The sequence below is a fragment of the Pseudopodoces humilis genome, chromosome 14 (genome assembly GCF_049639895.1).
Source record: "Pseudopodoces humilis isolate 2021_Gansu_Grassland_sample_001 chromosome 14, ASM4963989v1, whole genome shotgun sequence".
Lineage (NCBI taxonomy): Eukaryota > Metazoa > Chordata > Aves > Passeriformes > Paridae > Pseudopodoces > Pseudopodoces humilis.
Genome location: NC_142213.1, coordinates 16,862,982 through 16,888,999, shown reverse-complemented (window position 1 = coordinate 16,888,999; position 26,018 = coordinate 16,862,982). Strand labels below are relative to the sequence as shown.

Here is a 26,018-nt window from a genome sequence, read left to right as displayed (position 1 = left end):
TAAACAGAAAAGTATCCTTGGAGAGCCTTTGACATCCACCAGCCTTCTTTATGTGGTAAATATCAATAAATGTCCATGAAAAGATAAACTCAGAGTTATCTAATGTAGTGAATACAGGGATGGTATTTTTGGATTTCTTAATGTAGCTTTCCATTCTGCAATGCATCATTAGGTGTTATCAACAGCAAGGAAACTGCCAATCATCTTAACATCTAACTGCTTTGAAAAAGCCATCTAGTGATTTTAATTATGAGTAAGTATTTATGAAATTAAGTAATGCCGAATACACAAATTCCATCTGGTAATGATCAAGGTGTTTATTTTCTCCATATTGTTAAGCTTTGCTTTTGCAGAGCTCTCTGAGCATATGCACACTTCTGAAGCTTGGAGAAGCCTCTTACATAACCAACATATTTTAATTACCTTGAAAAAGAAACCCCCAAAGACCTCCAAGCCCCTTTTGTTTCTCCAGTAAGCAGCTGTACTCTTTACCTCCCATTTTAATTCAATATTCTTTCTGTGATTTGCCTTCCCTCAGAATTGTTCCCTGGCAGGGTGGGCAGGCCCTGGCACAGGGTGCCCAGAGCAGCTGGGGCTGCCCCTGGATCCCTGGCAGTGCCCAAGGCCAGCTTGGACACTGGGAGCACCTGGGACACTGGGAGCTGGCCCTGCCATGGCTGGGGTGGGATGGGATCAGTTTAAGGTCCCTTCCAACCTTCTGGGATTCTGGGGGTTTTTTGTTTGTTTGTTTTTACAGTCTGAAATAATTAAAATAGAAGTGAGTGAGAGTAGCCCTACAACGTTCCCTAGACTGGGAAGCAGGGTTTGGGATAAGACATCCAATATCTTACCCTAAATAAGTTTGAGCAGAGACTTGCTTCCCCATTCTACTTCAACTCATCTAAGGGCTTTACTCCAATAGTATTAAGCAATTCCTCTCACTTTATGCTTTTAATTAACGGAAAATAAAAACAAATAATACACTGAAATGCAGACACTTCGGGCAGATGAACCTCAGAAGTCTGTAAGAATTTTTCAATCAGTGCTAGCTGAGGTTTTTCATTCATTCACAAACTGTTGGGATACCTTCTGAGTATGCATTTCTAAATCTAAATATTGCACCATTTTGGAAAATTTGAGGATCTGGCTAGGACTAGATGAATATTGCCCAGACCTGGAGGTACTAGATGAATGTAGGTGGAAAACAGCTGAAAAACCTGTGTGACTGAAAATACCCTGTTATGTCCCTGAGGAATGTAGAGACTTAACTACTGTATAGCTTTGTAATCAATGAGAGTAATCAACTGTTAACATGTCTTGCAGCTAAGAGCTCAGTACCATTTGTTAGGTACTGAAGTATCTTTGCAAATCTGGCTCTCCATCCTTCTGGCATATGGAATCCTCCTCCTCTCCCGCGATTGTGCTGTTGCTTTTGGCAGCACTGGTAGTACTGCCCTTTTTACTATTATTCCTCCTCCCCGAGCAGAAACTCCTGTTTAATGTGCTGAAACCTTCTGCTCCCTGACAGTCAGAACCCAGAACCAACCACGGTGGGTTGGAGCACATTGTCTGACCCACTGCTTCTCACTGGCTGTTCTTCTCCTCCCCTGCACATTTCCATTTCCCAGGGTGCCTCTTGGGCATCGTTTCTGTGTTTGGAAGCATTTAACTACTCTTAATTTGTATTTTTTTTTGTTTTGTTTTACTTTCCTTTCTTGGCTCTAGACATATTTTGCTGGTACACTGTTGTAACCCTGGGAGGATGGGAGAAAAAAGCAATTATCCTTACCTTAATTACCCTTATTATCCTTACCTAAACTTTTTGTTTGGTTCACTGTACGTACATACAGAAGAAAAACAACCTTCTAGTCCTCATTCTAACAAATGCATTGACCTGACTTGGCCATCAGAGGTTTTAGGTGCTGGAATTTTATATAGCCAGTCAGAAATCTAGCACAAAATTTCCTTAGGCCTCACCTTGACAGACCAAATTAGAAAACTAAAACAGAATTCAAACTTAATTTATAAATGTAATATTCCAAATTATGTAGGCAATTCCACCACTAGGCAATATGCCTTAGTGCAGTTATATGGGTTTTCATTCTCAGAAGACCTCTTAATATGTATTTATAAAGAACTAAGATTTCTGTGAATGCATTTTTGTGCTTGTACTCTTTCCTGGGCACTTTGTAACTCTCTCAATTTTTTTTTTATTTTTTTTTATTTTTTTTTTTCAGATTAATGTTTAAATTGACCCTCTGATTTGCTAACAATTACCATGATCTTAAAATCTTTTATTTGAAAAACCCTCCCAAAAGGGAGCATATACCAAATTGTGTGTTGGTAATTAAAAACATGCATTTCCATCATTCAGGAAGCAGACAAACCTAGTGTGCTTATTTCTTGCACTTGCCAGGCAGGAGAGCTTATATTATCTCATTAAAACATCCAACTTCAATGGCAGTAACAAACTAAACTCAGAAGAACACCAAGTGCTGCTTTTTTGCAATGAATAGCAGCTAAAGAACTCAGTAATATACATATTTGTGTTTTCAAGTAAATAACCCAAGATGCAGAGTGTAATAGAATGATTTTGCAACAAGCCTTGGCTCTGAAACAAATGGACAAGACAAATAGAAGGTAGATTTTAAACGTTATTTGTCTCCCTGTAAATTATGCATTTTTATTTTAAATGACTTTGCTCTTTAAATAATTAAATAAACACTAGGTTAAAACCACTCATTTATGTGTCATAAGACTGCTCAGTGTTAAATGAGATTAAACGAGTCTTTCATTTTTGGTTAATAGTTGAATTATTAATTGTGCTTGTATGCCTCTATAGGGATTATTTGGAGAAGAGAATTTAGGCTATGTCATCCAAAGGAATTCAGAGTGTCTGTTTTTAATTCACTGCTGAATTAACTGTGCTGGGGTCTGAGGAAAAGGCTGCTGGCCACCAGCCAACAGCAATTGCCACAAGTCAAAAGAGCTGCAGGCAGCAGGTCAAATTTAAAAAGTACAGAATGCTAAAGCTCAATTATTTAAATCAAAAAAACTAGTGTGGATGATCAAATAAGCAGTTGAGAGTATTTGATTGGGAGCACATGGAAACCATCTGTTCCTCTTAAAGCAAACCCCCAGTAATAAATACAGGCAATCAGTGCTGTTAGCTGGCTACATTTACTTAGGACACTGGGATGTGCCATTCTCTGACAATTTATAAAACACATTTCAGATAATTTGTGGAGAAAAATGTGTACATATGCACATGTGACATGCTCCACAAAAGTGTGAAGAGTCTTACCTGGTTATTCTTCACTACAAATTAGTGTTGTGTAAGTATAGATTTTTTTTCTGCTTTTTTTTATTTTTTTAAATTTCTTTTTCTTAGTGATCTGTCCATTCCAGATAGATTTCCAACAGAGTTCTGAACAATGTTATTTTACATGTAGTCTTTTTGAATGGTCAAAAAATGTCTTACACTTATTTTATCTTTTTATAAAAATGGTCTGGTCTTTAGTGCTGGAAATGATTGAAAGTGAAGCAGAAATATCTCTCTGGTTTGATAGCAAAACATTTTTGATAGCTGTTGTGATAATTAATCCATTGTTGCTTGTTATAGGAGAGGTTTATAATAGTTGAATTCATTACCACTAACTGGGATAATTAAATAAAAGCAAGTGCACAGGGGGCTTGTCCTGCAGTCATTTTTCTAAGCTGAAGTGCATATTTCCTGCATTTCAGCCCCATGGCAACCTCTCTCCAAAAGCAGGAGTATATTTGGTGTTAATATACAGCAGCATTCTGAAATTTTATGGAAAATTTCTTCCAGATAGATGGGACTTGTCTTCTGTTTGTGGAATGGTTGCAGCGAATAAATGCAGTGATCAGGCACATGAAACTGCACAGAGGTGCTGGAGAGGGGCTGATTTTTCATGGGTGTACATCTCTAGTATTACCCAAATATCAAATCTTGCTGGCAGTAGAATCACGGACTATTCTGAGTGGGAAGGGACCAGGGGAATCACTGAATCCAAGCTTTACATCTGTGGCTCCTGTGGGGCTCAACCCACAGCTTCGGTGTGATTGGCACCATGCTCTAGTACTGGACAAAAGAAATGGGTTCCTTACCTCCAAAATTCTTCAGTCTGCCTGATGACTTTCAAAATATTAATTTGCACAGGCAGAAGGTGTTAGTGGGAGCTCTGTGAATATCCAGGCTGGATTGCCACAGGGGTACACACAGATCACCTCCTCTTAATCCATTTCAATTATGAATTTACTTGTTAAATTTGTCCTGTCTTTCCCTTCTTTACATTCAGTATCTGGTCTTTTGGTGGGTAATTCTGTGTGCCAGGCAGGAGTTTTGGAGCTCTGCTCAGCTTCCTGATGCCCAGGAACCTGGGATAAATAGCTGTTACATACACAGCAAGTGCAATAATTCTTGAGAGATCCCTGAAGTCAGTTTTGATATCTCTGTGCTGCCCGGTGCCTGTGCCTAAATTAATACCCAATAGTTCTGTTGTGGATGGAGTTTAATTGCTGCCAGTCACTTCAAAACCTGAAGAGTATTTTAGATGCTTCACAGAAGCAGAGAATTGAAACAGCAGGAAGTCTTCAGGTCAAGAAAAAGCACAAGAATGTCAGTGCCTTTTGAAATGGTCTGTTTCTTTTGAGGATTTCTGTGCTTGTGAAAGCAAAGTACAAGAGACATGGAATCCTCAGTGTCTATCAGGAGGCTGATATGAAAGCTCAAGTCTCACCTAAACAACCTCATGAAGTGCTGTCCAAAGTAAAGCTCAGGAGGACATTTTTAGCATCAGGAGCTGGTGGAGGAGAGGGCTGGAGGGTTGAATGAAGATGTCATGTCTCATCACTTGTGTCCTGCACTGAGAGGGAAATTTAGTTTTAAAAGTTACAGTGAGTGTGTCCAGGAAGTCACAAGATCCTTCCACTTGTCCTTGCAGGAGGAACAACTGGAAGTCTTCAAACCAACTGAGTTTCATAGTTTGTTACCTGTGCAAGTGAGAGATTAAAGGAACCAGGCAAAAATATTCTGAACATAGTGCTATAATAAACTACTTACCTTTGAAAACTAGGACATCTAAATTTGTAAAATAAACCTATGAAATTGTTAAATAATTGGCAAAAATACAGAAATCTATCTATATACATTGAAAATCATGAGAAGAATGCCCTCTCACTTTTTTTTTTTTTTTCCTCTTGATCTTCCTTGGTACACGTGATTTTGGCTGAGGAAAATTGGTAGGATTATATATAATATCCTTTATGTCTTCTAGTTTTGGCTGGTAAAAATTAAAGTTTTGGGCAGTCCTGCTACATAGAATTTAATAAACTACTTGGTGATAGTATGTGAATTTCTAAAACAGCAAAATGGGGCATAATTCTCGCTTTGTGTGAGTGTAAGATGTCCTTTGCATCTTTTAAGTTTCATGGGTTGGAGAAAGGCTAGACTGAAGTTCAGGTCAAGCAGTATAATAAAAATGTAAGTCAAAAGTCAGAAAGCACATTCATAACCTTTTTTTCTGGGAGTTTTGTATGAAAACATGTTTTGTTTTCCTTCGCTGTGGTGCTCACTCATTTTTCTCCATCTGTGCAGCTGTGAAGTTGCACCAAGGGGGTGACCTCATGTAAACCTCTATTCTTTGAAGTAAAAAATCTTCACTAAATAAGAGTGGCTCTAAAGCAGCTTAAAGGCAAGCAACATCATGTACTTGATGGGAACAAAAAATCACTTTTAAAGCATTCTTTGGGTAGTCCTTCAGGATGTTTTTACCTGAGTCAAACTGCAAATCTTAAATTTGGAATGCAGGTGCTGTTGTGATCATTTGGAATAATGATCTTTCAATAACACCGTGTTTTACTTCAATATATTTCAAATATCTTTGTTCAGTTGCATAAAGTTATGAATCAGTTAATTACAAGTACAGATGGGAAAACCAAACCACTCCATGTTGATGACTCTAGAAATAATGCACAACATAAGCACTTTGAAATTTATGTAGAGGTGGCAGCACACTGCACAATTTTTTTTGTACCAATGGTTAGGCAACTAATTACAGTGTTCTGTATTTGTGCTGTCACTAAATGGTTTCACAGTGTGTAGCCACATCAGTTCTGTTCTTGAATTTGGCAACTTCAATTATTGCTGATAAAAGCTGACTTGTTCAGCAAGTCTAAACTATGGGAAGTATGCTATTAAATTCTCCAGGGATCCTGTTTTCATTTAAACTGTGTTCTTTAGTATCAAAAACTTGAATTTTCAATGAACATTTGAATAAAAAAAGTCAACTATTAAGCAGAGCTCAAACCTTAGAATGTGGAGTGCCCTTCTGGCTTGTGTAGGAACTGTTTTATTTCAGAATAAAAATGCTGCAAGGTTCCCTAAAGACAGTTAAATATTTTAAGATAAATTTTCTCCTTTACACGAGTGAGCAAACTATACATTTTGCTTTTTGTGGGGTGCACGAGTGTAATGTGTTCTTGCAATGTCCATTAAAATAAGGTAGAGAAGACAGCATGCTTGTATGTTTCTGACAAGCTTTTAAAACTAAACTCTACATTGGTGGTAGGTGGGGAAAACAATTACATCTTGTGGAGTGAATCACAAGTAATTCTGGAGTTGTGGGTCAGACTGAAATCCCATGGAACTTGTAGCCTGCAAGTAAGAAATTGTATTAATGCCAAGGAAGCAGCTATTTGTGCAGAAGTGCAAGAGATCAACAGGTAATCCTCTTATCAAAGAGTTTGTAATGAAAACTGATAACCCAGCAGAAGAAATAATGAGTAATATGATGGTAAGATGCTGAGGCTTTTCCTAGAATGACTTTATCAAAGCAGAGGAGTAAAACTTGCTGTGTTAAGGGAAACTAGTCAGAAATAGGAGTGGAATGAAGTGGGTAAGCAAGGACAGGAGGAAGAGTAAGCTAAAGGGCAAGGGGCTGTGAAGACAAGAGAAGGGAAATTTGGGGCTAATGACAGAATTCCACGGGGGAGGGAGATAGAGAGCTGGCTGATAGCCTTGGAGAGGCAGCTGCTTTAGGAAGCAGCAGAAGCAGCACAGATTCAAAATAGTTTAAAGAATACGTCAGCAATGAAGACAACAAAAGAAAATGTCCCCTTTCTCCGTTGCAGTGCTTGGGTGGTGCTGATGCACCTTGCTAAATATCTTACAAGGTGTGGGGATGTTCTGTGTTCCAGGCCCTTTCACCAGCTTCATCTCCTGATAAGCTTTCTAACATCTGTTCTCAAGCTGACATTTATTTTATTTTCTATGCAATCCTTGAGGTGAAATTCTTTTCTCTGGTCCCCACCGCAGCTCTCTTGTCTGAACTGCAGATCTTTTCAGGGGTTTGCATCCATTGCAGGAAGTTTTGCACAACGATTCTTCACTTTCTCACTTCAAATGTTACAGGAAAGAGAGTTAAGGAGGTTCTTGCAGATTGTTTTCTGTTATTGTTGCTGCTATTCTTGCTTTTTTTTCCCTTCACAAATTTTTCAACGACTTATAGCTGGGTTTTGGAGAAATGAATGACCAGCTATTGACAAGTAATATTCATTACAAGTGTCACTGGTGGCTGTGTGCACTTTATCAAACCCATAATCTGGCAAGCATTTGATTAGAAAGTAAAATGCTGTACATAATTTTGAGTTTAAATTTTTCTGTTGCTCCTGGAGAGTTATCACATCTCCTTGTACACTGAACCTCTTTTAGAGGACTGTGGACTTTTGTTGTCAGTCAGCACAAAAGTTCGTTCATAATTTTTGTGGTCACCGAAGTATACCATGTTTTTTTTTTTTTTTGTCAGCACATTTTAGTCTCCTAGGTGTTTACAGGAGCTGCATTTTCTTCACAGTGTTTTTCACCACATTACTAAAAAATTTAAATGCACCTTCTTTGAACATCACAATGATCTGAAAGATGGGGGGGTGTGGGGTTGATTTGTTTGTTTTGATGGAGTTTGTTTGTTTGGGGGTTTGATGGGTGCTTTTTAGGTGAAAAGAAGATTCCTCAATTACATCTACTGATAGGAAGGGAGTATTCTCTAGGATAAACAGGCATTCCTCAGGGATTCCCAAGGAAAGTGGTTTATGAGAGAGCAGAACAAAGAAACTGTCAAGACTGACAAATAATGAGATATCTGCAGGATGAAAACACTTTGCTTTTAAAGTAAGTGTATGTTAAAATACCAGTGCAGAGCTCTGTTAAAAGAATTGATAGAAATGTATAGATAGAAAATAGAGTTCTAATCTTTAAAGGATCAGTTTTACACACAGTCAGGAAATACTTGGGACATGTGGCATTAATAATATTTAATAAAATTTTAACTCAGACTATCCATTTATGATTTTTTGCTGAAGCCACTATGAGCATTAGCATGGCAAGTAGGAAAAAAATGGCATCCATCTCCAGAGGAACACATTTCTAGTTTAAATTAATAAATAAAATAGGTTGTATAAAGTGTAAGAACAGGTGCAAAATACAGAATGCTAGTGATATCAATTAGAAATTGAATCAAGAATCAATACAAACAATTTTCCAAAGTATTTTTAGCAACAGGAAGATTTTCCCTGTCAATGGTGCATTCTAGTTTGAGCAGGATTTTGAGAACTTTAGTTTAGTGAGTTTGAAACTTTGGTGCTGGTGTGAGAAATGACTTAATGTCTGCATCTTATCAATTAAGTCATATTTGTCTGCCCTTGTTAGAAACTGATATTGTTATGCATGATGCAGCCTAAAGTCACTTGTGCAAGGAAGACCCTTTAATACAGTGCACTCTGATTGTGATTTCCTTTGGGATTCCTGAGGAGATAACAGGAGTTTGAGAGTTGTCATACGCTGTATCTTCTTCCTACCACCTGAAGCTGCAGAATTTTCACTAAGTGTTTCCAGAAAAAAGGATTAGAAACATTGGAGGGGCAGAGTGAGCTTTTGGCAAATGATGGCACAGATTTATTGAGTTGGAAATGCCTTGAAAAGCATTCATTGCATTTGATTGTGACTTGTGAAGAACCTTCCAGGAATTGTAGCTCAGACTTTTTAAAAAAACTCTTTTGTTCCACCACATCTTGTGGCAATGAATTTCATGATGCAACTATGTATTTTATAAATTACTTTTAGCATTACTTTCCTTTTTGAACTTTTAATATGCTACCTAATAATTGAATTGATGGTTTCCCAGTTCTTGTACTGTGAGAAAATGCATTACCCCACATTTATCTTCCTCACTATTTCTCAGGATTTTATGAGTCTCTGTAGAATTCTAATGCCTCTTTCTCCCACTCTTCTAGTCAGTTCTTCTATGGAGTTGTCTTCCCTAACCTTCTTATTCCCCTTCTCTGTGCTCTGTGGCCAGACTGGCTGCAGGATGAGATGCCATTCTTCCATGAATTTAAATCAATGAGAATTAATGAATATAATGTAATAATACTATGGGTTATATTTTTTTATTTTTCAGAGAACTGGTCACAGTGAGATGATAATGATCTCTTTTCTGAACTCTGTTGGTTTGCTTCAGTACCCATCTCTGAAAGACTCTTTTTTCTTTAGCATGAAGTGCTTTGGACTTAACTGACATTTATCCCCAAGTTGGTCAGGATATGAAAAGTTCTTCCTGCAAGTCTCAGTCTAGTTAATTTGAAAAAAAAATAAAAGTGTTGAGTATGTAATTCCAGAATAATCTCTGTGGCAATACTTATTGGTGCTGGATTATGTTATTCTCTCCAACTGAAATGTATGAAGCAAGCAGAGTAGGAGAAAATAGAAGTTCTAAGATGCCTGCCAGTGCTGTGAATGATCTACCTGTCAGCACATAGTCTGCTCATGAAGATGAACATGTGCTTTCCTGCAATGATTTACATGGCTTGGTATGTTGGGAACATTATTTGCCTCAGTGAAGATGTCATTTTTCCTGCTTTTCCTGGATTTGTGTAGACAGATGACTTCATGGCTAGGATTCTTTGTCTCTGTACTGAATTGCTGCAATACTTTACTGTCTCTGGGGCTTATTATGGAGTGCTTGCTGTGCCAACACTCATCAGCAGTACTGTACATGCTGCACTTCACATGCACAACTACTGCAAAAAGCTCTACAAGAAGAATTGTTTGATGGATTCAGGGGGAGACGCTTTTGCTGTTGTGCTTTTTTAAAATGGGTAAGCACTGAATGAGCCCAGAGGAGGCTCCAGGATGAGCAGAGGGATGGAGCAGCTCTGCTGGGAGGAAAGGCTGCCACAGCTGCCATTGTTCACCTGCACAGGAGAAGCTTTGGGCTGAGCTCAGGGTGGTCCATCTCTGGAAATGCCCAAGGCCAGGTTGGACATTGGGGCTTGGAGCAGCCTGGGACACTGAGAGCTGTCCCTGCCCATGGCTGGGATTAAATCAGATGATCTTTAATGTCTCTTCCAACCCAAACCATTCCAGGATTCTCAGAACACAGCCAGGATAGGTCCTTGTTCAGAAATGTGCCTAAGAATACACTTACTCTAAGCAAATGCCTGAAACTCTCCTTGAGATATGAGAAGACCAAAATCCACAAATTTTATTAGTGGGTGATCCAACAGAGTTTCATTTTGTCCCACTTGCTTCTCTTGAGATTATCTCAACATTTTTGGGACTTCTTACTTCAAAAGAAGTCCTCTGAAGAAGCATAAAATACCTGGAGTTACGTTATTTAGCATTTTCTCTTTCCTGGAGAGAAGTTATAGTTTTTGTAACCAACCATGTATGTTAGTACTTGTAGCTGAATGCAGTAGTGAATACTAAACTTGAGCTAAATGGATTTTACTTTAAAATCTTTAAAACCAATTCTGCCCTTATTTCATTGATACTAGTTTGTTTTGGTTTTCTTTTTCCCCTGATAGCTAAGATGGATGTTTTCAACAGAAATCTGCACTGTGTGCTCCCCAAACCCTTCTTGTGGACTTTTCAACAGCTTGGAGAACAGGTGTGCTAAGGTTTAACATAGAGTTTATGATCATTTTGATAGGACTTGCCAGTAACTCATTATTTTTTAAATAAAAAAATAAAAAATAATACTGATATTACTGCTACAAGCTACCATGATAAAATAAGGGGATCTTGAATAACAATGTTGTAATTGTTGGAGTTTCTAAAATATAAAAAAACATTAAAAAAATTTCCATATAATCCAAAAGATGCATTTTGCTTGGATATCTCTATCCAAAGCATTTTTAAGGAGGTGAATAATGTCACTGTGGTGAGCTAAAACATACTCTTTGTCCATTTTTACCTATTTTTACATCACCAGGGTTGTACAGGTTCTTAGAAGATAACTGATGCTTCCATGCAGTGTTTGAGGCCACAGTAAACCTCCAGAGCACTCCTGGTTCCTTTCCAAAGACAGATGTTTATTTGCCATGATACAGCTTTGCAATTTTCAAACAAAATGCGTAATATTTATTTATTATAGAACTTATGCATCGTGTCTGTCTTTTCGTTACCAACATTAAGATTTATTTTTCTTTTATATCTCATCTCTCTTGTCTAGTGCTGCTTGCAAGTGCAACCCATTCAAAAGACTCCTTCCTGTAACTAAATTCCTTGGGCAGAATATGCATCAAAAGAATGAAGACATTTGCATCTTACTCACCTTCAGCAGTGGGCACTGTGTGTGTCCCAGAGGGAAATGGGCACAAAAGATGCAATAATTGGCAGTTGTCAGCTGTGTGTCTCTGTTCCAAAGCCGAGGAGTGTTTGTGATTTGCTGTTTGTGATGGCACCTGGTGACAGTGGCAGGGGGAAAATGCCTCACCAGGTTACAGCTCCACACTCAGCTGTCAGCAAAACAGGGGCAGAACAACCAAACTTAAACAGGCTCCTGATGGATTGCCCCAGATTTTCCACGGGGAAAAATAGAAATAAAAAAATATAAATCCTCACCAAACAACTCAGAATTTTTTGTTCTCTTTACAGATAAAGTTCTGCTTCTCCTGAATCTTTGAAGGAGTTTGGCCACCACAAGGCCTGGAGAAAGGGAGGTAAATGCACTCTTGCAGTGACTAATTTATAAAGGTTTTTTCACTACTTGTGCTGGGGATTAGTCTTCTGGTACCATTCTTGACCTTTGAGTCTGATCCAATTTGCAATGAAGAAGTTGGAATTATCTAGGGGTGTTTTTGAATGAGAGAGCCATAATCATAGAATTACAACTTTATAGAATCTTTCAGGTAGGAGAAGACCCTTGAGATGGAGTCCAGCCATTAAGCCAGCACTGCTAGACCCACCACCAAACCCTGTCCCTGAATGCCACATCTATATGGTTTTTAAATACCTCCAGGGATGGGAAATTAGTATTTGAAAAAATATTAGTGAAATAGGCTTTTTTCTATACAGTATTAGGCTTGTAATCTACCAGTGGCAGATTGTTATAAATACAATAGTAATCATTGCACAGGATATTTGACAAAGGAAAGAAAATATTTTTAATAAAGTGCATTCTTATTTAAATTTTGTACCAAGAAATATGTTTTTATTAACAGATAAAGCCGTTTGTTTATATCCTCTCCCAAATGCAGGACATCTGTATTTTGTGTTTATCATGGTATATATGCAGCATAAGAAACATTAAACAATACTCATTCATACCCATGTGATTTTATTACAGACAATCCAAATAATCAATCCTGGGTTTTATAGATTTTGTCTTTTTCCAAGATATCTTTGGTTTGATTAAAATTATTTCTTTTAGAAGGCCTCTCTCTATCACCTGCTCTTGTCCTCATGTGCAGTGGTGCTTTTCCCAGCAGATTGTGCAGGGTCTGTGCATTGTGTGGCTCCTGGAGTGTTTGGATGGGTAGGGAATGATCTCCCAATGCACAGAAAAGCTCTCTGGGAACCCTTAAGTCCCACACCTTTGATATGTCCACAATATTTGCTAAAGCACTTTGTGGTTTAACCTTCCTTGATAGAAATGCTTCCCCCTGCCAGGCCCTGCTTCTTTCCTGCACCTCTTTGCACTTTGGGGCAGTCTCATATTGTAGAAGGTCCCTGAACAGGCTAAAATTTCCTTTCCTGAAGTTCAGAGCTCTAATTCAGCTGGGTTTTTTTTCTGCTCACTTCTCTCAGGATCTTCAGCTCCATTGTGTGAACTTTGCAGCCAAACCCACTGTGGACCTCACCATCCTCAGTTTTTCCTATTTATGAGGTAGGAGGTCCAAGAGTGATTGTTCAGCCTGCAGAACCAAGTTAATTCCTGGCTAACCTGCTGATCACAGCTTTGAGTCTTCCAGCAGAAGGTTTTCCATCACTTTTAAACTTCAGAGTATATGAAGACCAATGGGGTGGGGGAGAGACAAAACCCAAAACATTGTGTGTTTTTTAATGCTATTTGCTAAAGCTTCTGGTCCTGGATTCTCTTTGACATCTTCCACATTTCTCTTTGTTTTGTCACCTGGCTGTAAATAACACAATAATACACTTTCCTGGCCCTTAGGAAGGCAGTGCTCTCCCACTTGTCTTGTACAATGGACTTGTCATTGAGAGGAGCTTCCCTGGCAGCCCCTTGAAGAGCTTTAAATTGAAACCTCCTTTAGTGTGGAGTGGTAATCAAAATGCTTGTGTGCCGTATGGGAGAGGAGAAGGAAGCGTTTTTTCAGTTTTATGGCACAGTTTTTCCCATTGTTGTAAGAGTTCCTTCATTATTAAGGAAGCTACCTTAAATTGCCACAGAGGTTCTAAAAAACCTTTGCTTTTGGAGAGCAGCATTTGGATCAGCTGTAACTGTAATTGTACCCTGTTGTCACAGGTTCTCTGTGTGACTTTGCTTTGAGTGTTCTCCATCCAGAAAGTGCATTTGATTTGAAGCATTTTCTCTTAGGTCGTAGTGTGAAATATTATCGTGTGATTTTCTCTATCATCTCCAGCAACTGTGCATTGTTGAGGGTCAGGTTTTCTCCTCAATAAATATCCCCTTTTGGTATGGTTTTAAAGACTGCAGCACTGATGCTACATGCATTACAGCAGTGTGCTCTGTGTGTAGTTTGGCAGCAAACTATAAATTGTAGTAAGTGCTGCCATTACAATATTGAGTGTTTTCCCACAGGAGGAAACTGCTCTTTGTATTCCTTTGGTAAGAGTTTTCAGGGATTTCTGAGGATCTGACCTAGTGATGGAGGAGAACATGAAAATGAAATTTATGTTTTTTTAATTTATTTACCAGATTGTTGTAGTAGCAATAGGTCTTGTACTTTGTCACTTTTTCACTCATCCAATTTTTAATGTTATCTGATTGGAATAATTTCATGTAACTGGTTTCCATTCTTATGAGCTCATAATGAAACTTCATTTTCTCTTCAATTGCTCATCTGGCTCTAGATGAATACAGATGGGTTGCCAAGCACCCAACACTTCTTGAGGTCATGTATTTGGAACCACTTTCCATGTGATTTCATAATCTATGGCTTCTAGACTAGATCCCTAGGCAGGCCAACTTGCTTGGCATCTGCTCTCCAGATTTCCTGACTGTGGGGGATCCCTAATGAGCTGTGATGGGAGCTGTGGCAGGTGCAGACTGAAATTAAGTTCTACAGTCTGATTAACACAGGAGATTTTTATTCTATGATGAGTAGCCATGGAAATGACAGATATTTTATCCATATCCATCTAGAACTGCCAAAGTTGCTTGAGTGTCCTGCTCTAAATTTTAGCAAGTAGTTTGCTACTTTGAAGTGGATATTTCATTCTAGAAATGTCATATTTGGCAACAAGTACACACTCCTGAGTTTTGGCTCATTGTTCTGATTCAGTGTTATTTTTCTTGAAAAAAATAATTCTGAGAAACTGAAATGTCATTTCTGAACTTGCTCTCAGCACATAAATGTTCCACCAAATATATACAAAATAAAACTAAAACTAATAAAACCACTAAACTGTACATACCTCTAAAAGCTGAGAAATAGCTGTCATTTGGCCCCTTCTCACAGGTACATTATGATTACATTTTCTTCCCCACCAAGAATGGTCTGACTATGAAAGCTGAGCTTTCTTACTCAGCTCCTTGTTATTTCTGCCTCCCAGCTCCTTATCCTTCAGAAATACTAACTAACCCTGGTTTGTTTGGGGTTTTTTATTTTGCTTATCATCAGCCTCCTCTTCTTTAACAAGTCAGCTTTTTGGCACATTCTTTGCACCTTCAGATTGCTCCTTTTCTTTCTTTAGCTTATGATTCATTGGTGTCAGAATGCCAGCAGAGTGCAAGGAGACAAAAGATCTCAGCTTTTCATGCCAATACCTGATTTTGTCTTGTAACAGCAATTATTATTAAACCCTTCTCCACTACCAAAGACCAGGACATGCTTAGTAAACCCAGGGCACTGGAAAATGAATTTAATATCCCCTTTCCTCCAGAGACACAATGCTTGTAAAGTTTGGTCAGCAAAATCCAACAGTTTGAGCTGTGAGAGGCTTCAGTTCAGTCACTGAGAACAGATTCTTTCCCTTGTTATTCTTTGAGTGCCTGCTTACATGTGTGGGAAGTGTGGAAGTGCTAGCAGGCTTCAAAAACAAAAAAGTCTGGGAACTATTTTACATGTGCAAAATTCCTCTCTCCCACTGCCAGTCTCAGAAATGGCTGAGCAGGAGGAAAGCATCAAAAATGAGAAAGAAAAGCTCAACCAGAGAGAGAGAGAGAGACCCAGGGTAGGAAATGCCAAGAGCTGGCTAAAGTTTGAGCCAGAAAAGTGGGATGGTGAAGAAAGAGCAGCAATGGAGTTTTAGTGTTCAGTGCAGCCTGGAGTTCCCCAATATCAGCATTAAATAAACCTTGTTTTTATTTTGTATGTTCAAGTAGTAGTGAGAATAAAGCTCTCTGCTATAAATTCTCGTCCCTTAATTTGCTCCAGGCTTTGGAACCCAGCAATGGGACAAGTGAGGTGGAATTGCTCATCTTTTTCCTTTCATCATGAGTTGTTTTATATTGCCAGGGTTCAGAGGAGGTGTAAGAGCAATATCACCTGAAAATGAATTTATTTTACTGCTTGGTTTGTTTTGCTCCTTTACCTTAATGGTAATTTTGTCTACTGCATAATTTCCTATTTTTAAACCAGCATGTGAATCTGCTATAGTGGTACTTAGATTCATTTTGGAATAGATCCAAGCTTATTTATTTGTCAGATATTATTATAATCTGTCTTAACAAGTCTAATAAACTGTGCAGAAGTGGTGTCACTATAAAAGTATTCCCAGAGATGTCTGCATTGATGTGAAGCAGTTCCCTGACTATTGTGATTTGATCAGAGCTATGCAGCCAGCTTCACATCGGGCTCTTCCAGGCTCGATCACACAGATTTCCATTAATTTTTCAAGCCTTTCTCTAAAATCTGCTTTATTAATTATTTAGCTGTTTCTTTGCTACAAAGAAATCCAGTGGAAAAGGAATGTCTAAGCTGCTTAACCATTTGGCTGGGTCAGGTTTTTCACTGCACCTCCCTGTCTTCTGTAGAACTGAGGGCTGAAGTTCTGCTTTGGTTTTCAGCTGCTGTGCCTCATGCCGACCCACAGAGGTGAATCCATGCATGAAGCTGGGCCTGTGGATGACAAATACCTCCACAATCATTCATATGGACAACTTTGAAGCTTCTTATTCTTTTCTCAGGCCTGAAAAGTTGAGAGGAAAAGCCATTCATTAATAACTGCTGCTTGGAGGTGTGTTTATCAGCTGCCAGGCTTTCAAATTGGCTCTTCAGGAAGATAGTGCAGTTATTTCTTTTTATGTCACAGAGCTGTTCATCAAAATACTACATCAGAAGTTGTAAGATATCCCAGCACAGGACATTGCTTGGATCCTGGGGAGAGCTCAGCTTTGGAGTTACTGGCCCCCTGATTGCTGCAGAAAGTACTGAGGATGGTGTTAGCAGGGCTGATCTGCACAGCGTGGGAGGGTTTTCAGCCTTTCCTGCCAAAGTCTGCATGCAAACCTTGCCCTCCTCATTCCTGGGCTGTTCTTGCTGTGATGTGAAAGGAGAGAAGAGAGCCTGGAGTGGGACAGACAGTAAATTCCTTGGCTGGAGATGACAGCACATCACAGACCTCTATGGATGTGAGTGGACCCAGGGCTGGTCAGGAAGGTCTGAACATAAATGAGATGTCTCCAGAATGCCCCATGAGGCACAAGAAATGCAAGACCACAAATGGCAAGAGAATGTGAGTGTTGGCAGACTGGGTTTTTAGGCTCTGATGATACTTTTGTTTAGTTCTCCTATTGCACAATAAGTTCACCTGAGGAAGAAAGAAGCAATCTCTCCTGAGTGACACACCAGCAGAAATCTGATATTTTCAAATGCAGTCAACTATTTCTTCTTCAACAGATTTTTCCTGACCTGAGGTCTCTGTTTTTGTTGTGCACTTGTGTTTTACAGTTGTGAACCACAATATTTCCATTTTACTTCAATCCAGTAGAGGAATTAGAAACTAACTCTCCAAAAGGCAGTCTCTATTTATGGCACTGTATTTTTCTGTGTCCCTCAGTGCAAAAATTATCATAGATTTAACTTGCTTTCCTATATTTGGACTTCTGTTATGGGGCATATACACATTGCATCTTGAGGCATGCAATGTTTTTAGTGCATTTCACATAATGTTACAGATTTTAGCAAATTTCTGTCATCCTCACGGTCTTTGAAGGAATTATAATTTCAGATTTACTCGTCTGCTGCAGCTAGGAACCTCAGACCATTGCCAGATGGGTGATGTATTCATAAATCTTAGAGCTCTGATGCTTTGCATTGTAATATTTGAATATTTGAATCAAAAGAGAAAAGTGATAAGAAGGTTGCATGGATATTATTTGAAATACTTTTTATACACAAATCGCAAAGTGGAGAACCTGGCTGGGGAGAAGTAGGAATATCTCAAAGTGGGTTCTGAAATAATAAGATGGTACCATTGTGAAGAAGAAATGATGGAATGTTTGGGCAGACACAGCTTCTTGGTCACCCTCTGTTGCTCCCCAGCTGGATGTGGAGAGAAACTGGGGTAAGAAAGTTTTGGGGTGAGATAAAGAGAGGGAAAATCTTTACCAGCTCCTGTCACAGAGATACTCAGCTTGGGCAAAAATAGATTTAATTCCCAGTTAAAGGAATGGAAAGGGGAAGCAGAGGGGCAGGAATTGATCTCTGCTCCCTGGGCCAGGGACAGCACAGGCCAGGGAAGGGTGGGAGCTGGGCCAGGGCAGGCTCAGGCTCAGGCTCAGGTTGGGGATCAGGAAAGGTTCTGCTTCCCCCAGAGGTGCTGGCACTGCCCAGGCTCCCCAGGGATGGGCAGGAGGCTGCCAGAGCTCCAGGAGCCTTTGGCCAGCGCTCCAGGGATGCCCAGGGGGATTGCTGGGGGGTCTGCAGGGACAGGGGCTGGACTGGGTGATCCTGATGGATCCCTCCAACTCAGCATATTTGTGATTCCAAAATGGTTTGTAAGAAGCAAGAAAGTAAATTGATAAGCACATTGGGAGAGCTCCTTGTGTGGAGCTGGCCTGGGAGCTTTCTGGTGAGATTGTGTAGACAAATTCTATGATAGTTTGATGCTGTAATCATCCAGAGATGCTGCACCAGACCACCTGGAGAAGGAGAAGGCTGCAATGCTGGATTTATAGAAGACAATCAGATCTGAACAAGTGAGATATTTTACCTTCCTGTATCTTGTATTTCTGCCATGTGCCTGATGCAAATTTATCTTCTGCTTACTCTGTACAGAAAGTTTTATGTGCAGTTAATTCTCTGGACTATCAGCCAGGATATTTTTGTAGTGTGCATGTATTTCCCAGAAGTGCTGGTATATGAGGATCTGGGAATAAGCCATTAAGATTTTGTGAGAGCTTTGTTCTTTCCTACAGGGTGTTGTAAATAACTTGCAATAATTTGGACTTAAGCAAAAAGGAATTAAGAAGTTGACTGCTGTTAATGAATACTAATGATTGCTGGAAACATGATCAATGTGAGGCACATATTATTAGTGAAGGTGCCCTTCTTAAACTTCATTAATCACCAAGATACCTAGGAAGCAACAAATAATTCCTTGCTATTTGGCAACAGCTAAAGGGAGAGCTAGTTTGTAATTGGTGTTAAATTCTGCATTCCTGTCTCATGCTGATGTAAAGCAAGATTGCTGCAGGTTTGTGCTGGCATAAGCAAGACATGTTTAATGCCCAACTGGTGCAAAGGTGTCTGAATAAATGACTAATCCTAGTGGAGTCAACCAGGTAAAGGGTGAGTTTATGGTCAATCCAGGACTTCAAAACAGGTCTGCAAGGGCTCCCACCTGGGCAGAGAGAGGTTATGGCTAGGAATAGTCAATGGGATTGTAATGTCTTCTGGAATCCCATACCCTACAAGACCCAGCCTTCTTCTTTTCCCTAATTAAACACTCTCATCATAACAAAAAAATTCTAACCACATTTTTAATAAAATAATAAATGTGTTTAGCTTACCATATGGGGGCTTGGCTTTTCTCTTTGTCCATGTTATTTTTCAGACTGCAAATTTTAAGGTTTCCTTACTGTACATAAGGTGTTCCTCCCTCAGCTCTACTAATGTTTTTGAATGACTAAGCAGAGATTGTGCCAGGAAAATTGCTTTTGCTATTGAAGTTATTTCCAACATAAATTTTCAACCTGTTACTTGATTTCTTTGTTTTGTCAGTGTTATTAATGACATTAATGATAAGGTATGAATTTGTAGTGGAGACATCAGTTGTCTCAAACTTATTGATGTCCATTAATATTTACATGTAACTAATCTAAGAATGTTTTTTTTTTTTTCTTTCTATGAATCTCTGCAGAAAAGTTTTGTAGTGCTTGATTATTTCAGTTCAGAATTTCATTCACATGGAATTTTGTGATATGAAGGAACTCTTCTAGCCCAGTCAAATTGATTTTTGACTTGCAGTTAGCCCAGGCTTGATTTTAATTTCTTGATTTATGTTGTTACCTTCTTCTTCATCTCAAGAAAATTCTTCTTCACCTCTTTATTCTCCTTACTGACTTGAAGTTTCCTATCCAGCTCTTTTATTTAAGTAACAAGCAGGCCAACTGTGTCAAGAACTTCAGACCTCTTCAGCACTGTGTGCTGTAATTTCACTCTTCAGTAATTAGTTCCTTCAGCAATTCACTCAGCATCTGCTCTTCCTAGGAAGTTCCATTAGATTCCAATGATAACCTGCTGTGGAGAGTTCTTTGAAGAAGTTTACCTTTCCCAAGTGTGATTTTTCTTCTTTCTGGCCATTCTTGTGTTCATTTACAAGCACAAGAATGTAAAATATCTTGTAGGAATACAAAGATGCTCCATTTGGAAAATTAAATGCTGTAAAAGAATTGGCTTTTTAATATTTGGTAGGGGTGAAATCAGAACAGTTTTGATCATTTTCCACAATTTCCCAAGTAAATTAGATTTGGTGCTAAGAAAATGAAAGGGAGAATAGGCAAAGCAAAGGTTTGCATGGCCCTTCTGGAGAGCCTCACAGCAGAAATTCTCTGGGAATATTCACCTTTGTCACTAGATTTGGAGAACAAAGCAGATTAGTGACATCTCTGTGCCATCACCAGTGCTTGCAGAAAAAGGAAAAGGATCATTTTCAGGCACAGAATGAGCTGTTCGTTGTACAGCAGTGGCAGGAATACTTTTAACTTTATTCTTAGGATCGTGTATTAGACCTATGGTAAATTTAGCATCTTTTTTTCTGGAGCATTTTTATTTTCCATAAAGCCATACAGAGAGTGAAGTTAGTGCTCAGGGTTAACCTTCAGATCCCAACCCTAAGGATCATGGCTTTCTTTTAAATCCTCACTCAGTGAAATTTCAAGGGAAGCTGTTTTTAGCAGTGAATAACACACTCGCTTTCTTGTGTTTGCTTCTGCCTTTGTCCCTACAAGAAGCAGCTCCTGGGAGGAAACTTCCCTGTGAAAAGTTGAATGTTCTTTCCCAAGGTGAGGCACAGAGAGTTCCAGCCCTGCTGCTGTCTGAGCCCGGAGTTTTGGGTCACAGAGGGAAGTGCTCTGTGCATGGAAATGTTTGTGCCTGGGGTTGGTGTCTGTGGCTGAGCTTTAGTCTGTCGGGGCAGCTGGGAGCTGCTTTTCACTTGAATTTAGAATATCAGAAGTGGGTTAGGCTGAACCCAGGGGTTCACTATAACCTCCTGACTATGGAGGAGTTAGTCTCGTTCCCTTCATTAAACCTCAGAAGTTTTCAGGCCTTTTGTTTTCCTGTATTTTTACAGATGTGCATGAGGAAAACATTTGTACTCCATAATATTCTTAATGAACAGTTATAAAAAGTAGCTCAGTTACTCCTTTTGAGTGAACAACACAATTCTGTATTAATAATTCTGTGTTTACTGACTGAGGATAATATAGCTGAGTAAAAACCCATGGTTACCCTCACACAAAGATGATAAAGTCTGTCTTATTAATCTGAGTGCAAAAGATAAGGAAAGAGACTGACTGTGGTTCACAGCAGTTTGCTGTGGACAGAATTCTCAGCACATTATGGTCACAAATTGTCACTCAGATGTTTCAATGATAAATATTTAATTACCCTGTAATCATTCTGTAATTTGTTTTTACCCTTTATATTGCACACTGATTATTTTATAATTAAATATTAATTTAATAACGTGATTAGGTTTGTGTTGTAGCACAGAATTAACATTGAGTTAATTATGAAATTTTTCAGATGAAGCAGTTTGAAGTAGTAACCTCTCCCTTTTCCCAGAAGAAATGGAACAAGAATTGTATTCAGAACATATTTCAGAGTAGTAAAATGAGATAATCTCATGCATGAATTATGACAGACCTGTGGGGACTAGAGTAGTTTATTGGCATTTAAAAATGTGTAAAGGAGCAATGCTGGCTTTAACACAGTTAATACTTCAGCAAAGCCTGATGATTCTTGTACTAGCAGTTGTTTTCAGGAGAAATTAGCATTCAGATTCTATTAGCTGTGTAAGATGCTGATCTTCATATGCAAAGACATCACAACTACACCGGAAACATTTTGTAAAGGAATTATGGAGCTAAAAAATGTCTGTCCCCAGGCTGGGAATGTTCATAGGATACTGAAGAGATCAGGTGTTTTGGTTTCTAAATGAGGCATGCTAGTGTCTAATGAATTCTGAAAAAGGAAAACATTGGTGACTAGGTCAATATTTAGAAAGGCCCAACTTGTTTAATTCTGAGGAATTAATTCTTGGGGCAATATTAGGAATACTAAAATCCTCTGGAAGGATTTTACCTAGATAACAGTAGGGTTTACCTCTATTTATACCATGACTTTTTCATAATTTTAAAACCAAAAAGAGAGAAAATAATTACCTTTAAGAAATAAACCCACTTTCTATACTGGTCTTGATGTGGAATTATGAATTATGTGGGTTTTTTCCAACCAGAAGAAATACCTTCATTCTGAAGTTGAGTTTATTATGGAAAAGATTTCTTCACAGCAATATGGAACAGTGTGTTTGGAGAGAATACAACTCTAAAAACATCATTCTGCCCTATATTTTTTTTATTATTAGGTTTTTTTTTATTGTATCTCTCTTTGCCAAAAGGCCTTGTCTGCTTGGGCTGAGCTTTGTGTTTCTGAAGGTGCTGCCTAAAGTCACTTAACACAGCTCCCAGGCTATTTAGGGAATTATTAAAAGAAACAGGCTATTTCAAAACAAATGCAACTTGCTCTTGCAGAAGCAAGAATTGTTTCTGCTCTTTGTTTATCCCGGCACATCTCTGATTTCCTCTGCAGTCGTTCGTCACAGGGCTGAATTCAGCCACATAACCTTGGCATTCTCAGTGCATTAACAGGAGTGGTTTATATTGTACTATCTGAAACAGGGGACAGTGTTTCATAACCTGCTTTCCTCCCTCTGCATTGCTGTTGTTCCTTATCAATCTGCTGCAGTTGCAGAGTGCAAGTCACAGTATTGGAAGCTATTTTTAGTGAGCTTTGGGAAAGGTCAAGTAGCTTAGGCTGTTTAGATGTTTTCATTAGCAATATTATTTCCTGGTTTATACTGTTTGAAGATATGCCAAATCAATATCTTTTTTAAGAAGACTATTTAATATTTTTTTTAAGAGGACTGTTTTTTGATCTTAGCTTGATAAATTCTTTCCTTGCAAAAGAAACAGGTGATAAAACTAATTATTGTTTCTTTTTATATCTTTTATCTGATTTTGGATGCATTATAAATATAGCCAACATTATTCATAATTCATCATTGGGTTTGGAACTAAACACGTTAGGTAACAAATAAAGGTGTTCAGGTAATGAAGAACCCTGGAGAGTTGATATAAAAACCTAAAAGAATGAGAAGAACCTAATGTTACCCATTAGATATCAAAAGAAATATCTAAATATTCCTCTTCAGATAAAGCCAGAGATGTCTGTTTATCACTTTGTGTCTGTCTGGAGTCTGGTGCTTTGCTGACCACTCATTGAGCTGAGTCAACCCCAGGCAAAACAACCCCAGTGCCCATTTCCTCCTCCAGAAAAATCATCATTCTGGGTTAATATACTGAGCTGCCTCAGCATGGGATCAGTCAAGCTGCAACCCAACCACATGGAAATTGTGGCCAGGATAGAGGTTGAACATGAAAAAGAGTTTTGTTGGATAGAAGAGGGAGCAGGAGCTCCACAGCAGGATGTAAACTGCTGTAGGTGCCCTGTGCTTGGACCTGGAGAATATCAGGCAAATGTGCTGGGCCAGGAGGAGAGAGATTCCCCTTCTCTAGTTTAGTGAAAAATGTTAATGTAGAAGACAAATGTTGCTGAGGAAAAAGCCAAACAACAGCACCCTTGCTCTAACTTAGGTCTGGTCTCAACAGAAAATCATATCTGTAACTCCTGAAATATTACCAGTGCAAATGTAATTGAAAGGAGTAGATGGGAATACTGAGTGTTGCTCTTGCAGATTAAAGCACATAAATTTCCTTTAAATCTTAATTCTGGTGCACACATCCAGCTTGGAATCTGCTTGGTCTCTTGTCTACCAGGATGAGATTTAGAAAGGCACATTTGGTGTTTCCAATTAAGGTTTCTCACATTTGAAAATGCAGTGTGTTCCCAGTAGGATTTAAGGAAGTGGTGGTATGGATCTTAGATGGATGAGGCAATGAATTATACAAAATGACAGAAAACCCACTTAGAACTGGTTGAAATAGCAGGAAATACTGACTGCAGGTGTATGGTTGTCAGGGCTGTCACCGCACCCATGAGCATGAGGCTCCCAGTTCTCTGAGAAATTGTCTTTCCAACAGTTCTTCTTTAGATTTAATTTTGAATGTTCCCTTGCAGAGAAAGAAGAAATGGAGTAGACTCTGAATAGAAGGAATAGACTCTCCTACTACCTTTTGAGCACTTTCCCAAAGGCCTTAGTGAAGCAGCAGCTTTCACCTGGGAAGTGTGGATGCCAGCTCCTTTTTGCAGCTGGTGGAAAGCTCCTCCTCCTCAGAACCAGAGATGTGTCCTGTCTGTGCAAACTGACCAGGTGGTTTTGGTTCACTGCTATTCCAAAGAGTACAGAGAAGTCACACACAAAAAAGAACCAACCAATCTGAATTTTGCCTGGGCTTCCTGCAGGTTTTAGGCAGTTTTTCCAGTTGCAAGATTCCAGTCTGGAATCCTGAAGCAGTGGGTTGGAGCTGTCTTAAAAATGTTTCCAAAAGAAGGAAATGGAAAGCAAGTTGCTGTGGTTTAATGTGGAGCTGAAAACTTGCATACATATTTTATTGAGTCTCTGGGTATCCTGGCTGTGAACAAGCACAGGCTGAGTCACACAGATGTGCACTTCAGAAAAGACTCTGAGGCTCCTCCTGGCCAGCTTAACTCCTGAGGTCTGATTTAATACTGAAACCATCTCCTGCCCTTTTGATGTGGGTTAAGCTCTTTTCATCATGCCTGTTTAGGAGCTGTTTATTTTTCACTTAACCTTTCCCTTTGCATTTGTTTAATTAAAAGATTTCTCGAGAAGTCACATCACCACAGTGCCACATTCCACCGCCTTTGTCAAGATTATATAGAAGTGCTTCTCTAATAATTGTCCTGGGATTTAGGAGAATTCTGCCAACAGGTCACCTCCCTGCCTCCAAGTCTGTTTCCCATATTAAACAGATTGCCACTCTGCCTGTAATACCTTGGAAGTCTGGTTTATCACACCACAAACAGGTACAGAACTGAAGAAAATCTCTCTCAGCTGTTTACATCAATTGCTACTGTTAATTTATGATCACTGTATTAAATCCATTTAGTTTAGCAAAAGGACTGTAAATTAATTCTGTGATTTGGGAACTTGCTGAAGTTATTACTGCACAGCACCTTATTAAAGCATTTGAGCAATTCTAGCCTGTACAAATATACTGTGATGCTCTGATAGTCTCAGTGGTTTTTAACTGTGCTGCTGCAGCACTGTAATAAATTTCTTTAAGAGAAAATTTGTGTGATGATTAATTTTTTTTTGTTTAATTATATGTTATATTTGATTGCATATTTATATTGGACCTCTTTTAGGTGTAATTCATACCCTTTAAGAGAATCCTTTCTTGAAATTCAGATGCAGAAACCAATATATTTTGCCATTGCTATTCAAACACAGTGTCTATAGACACTTTGTTAATGCAAAAAGTATCTTTATTTTCACCATGCCATATTGCAGGGGCCAACAGGGAAAGCACCAAATTCAGCACTGCTTTTCTTCCAAAATTCCTTCTTTGAATCCATTCTGTGAGACAAAAACCAGCATGTGAAATCATTAAAGATAAATTTATTTAAAATCCTCTCAGTATTATATTCAGAAAGGCATCAGTTTTTATGTTGAAGTGTCATCACTGGTGTAAAACACAGGATGTTAATGAAGTGGGAGCAGATATCTTGCACAACAGAGATGTGAAAAGGTAAATTTAACACCTAACAGGTGTTAAGAGCCATAAATCACGAAAGGCTTAGCAGTAATTTAATCCTTTGTCAATCAAAGTATTCACTATTGAGAAAACATCTCGCTGAGA

General features: G+C 38.8%; 1 long non-coding RNA gene across 5 annotated transcripts; it reads left to right on the top strand.

The window, feature by feature from the left end:
* Nucleotides 1-3,191: 3,191 nt before the first annotated feature.
* Nucleotides 3,192-25,326, top strand: LOC148183169 (uncharacterized). Of its 5 annotated transcripts, XR_015773772.1 has the most exons (5): nt 3,192-3,335; nt 10,885-10,967; nt 11,957-12,021; nt 13,109-13,187; nt 16,515-18,633. It is a non-coding gene; the product is annotated as an uncharacterized LOC148183169 (long non-coding RNA). The 5 variants fall into 5 exon arrangements; XR_015773771.1 differs by lacking the exon at nt 10,885-10,967; XR_015773774.1 differs by lacking the exon at nt 13,109-13,187.
* Nucleotides 25,327-26,018: the final 692 nt, after the last annotated feature.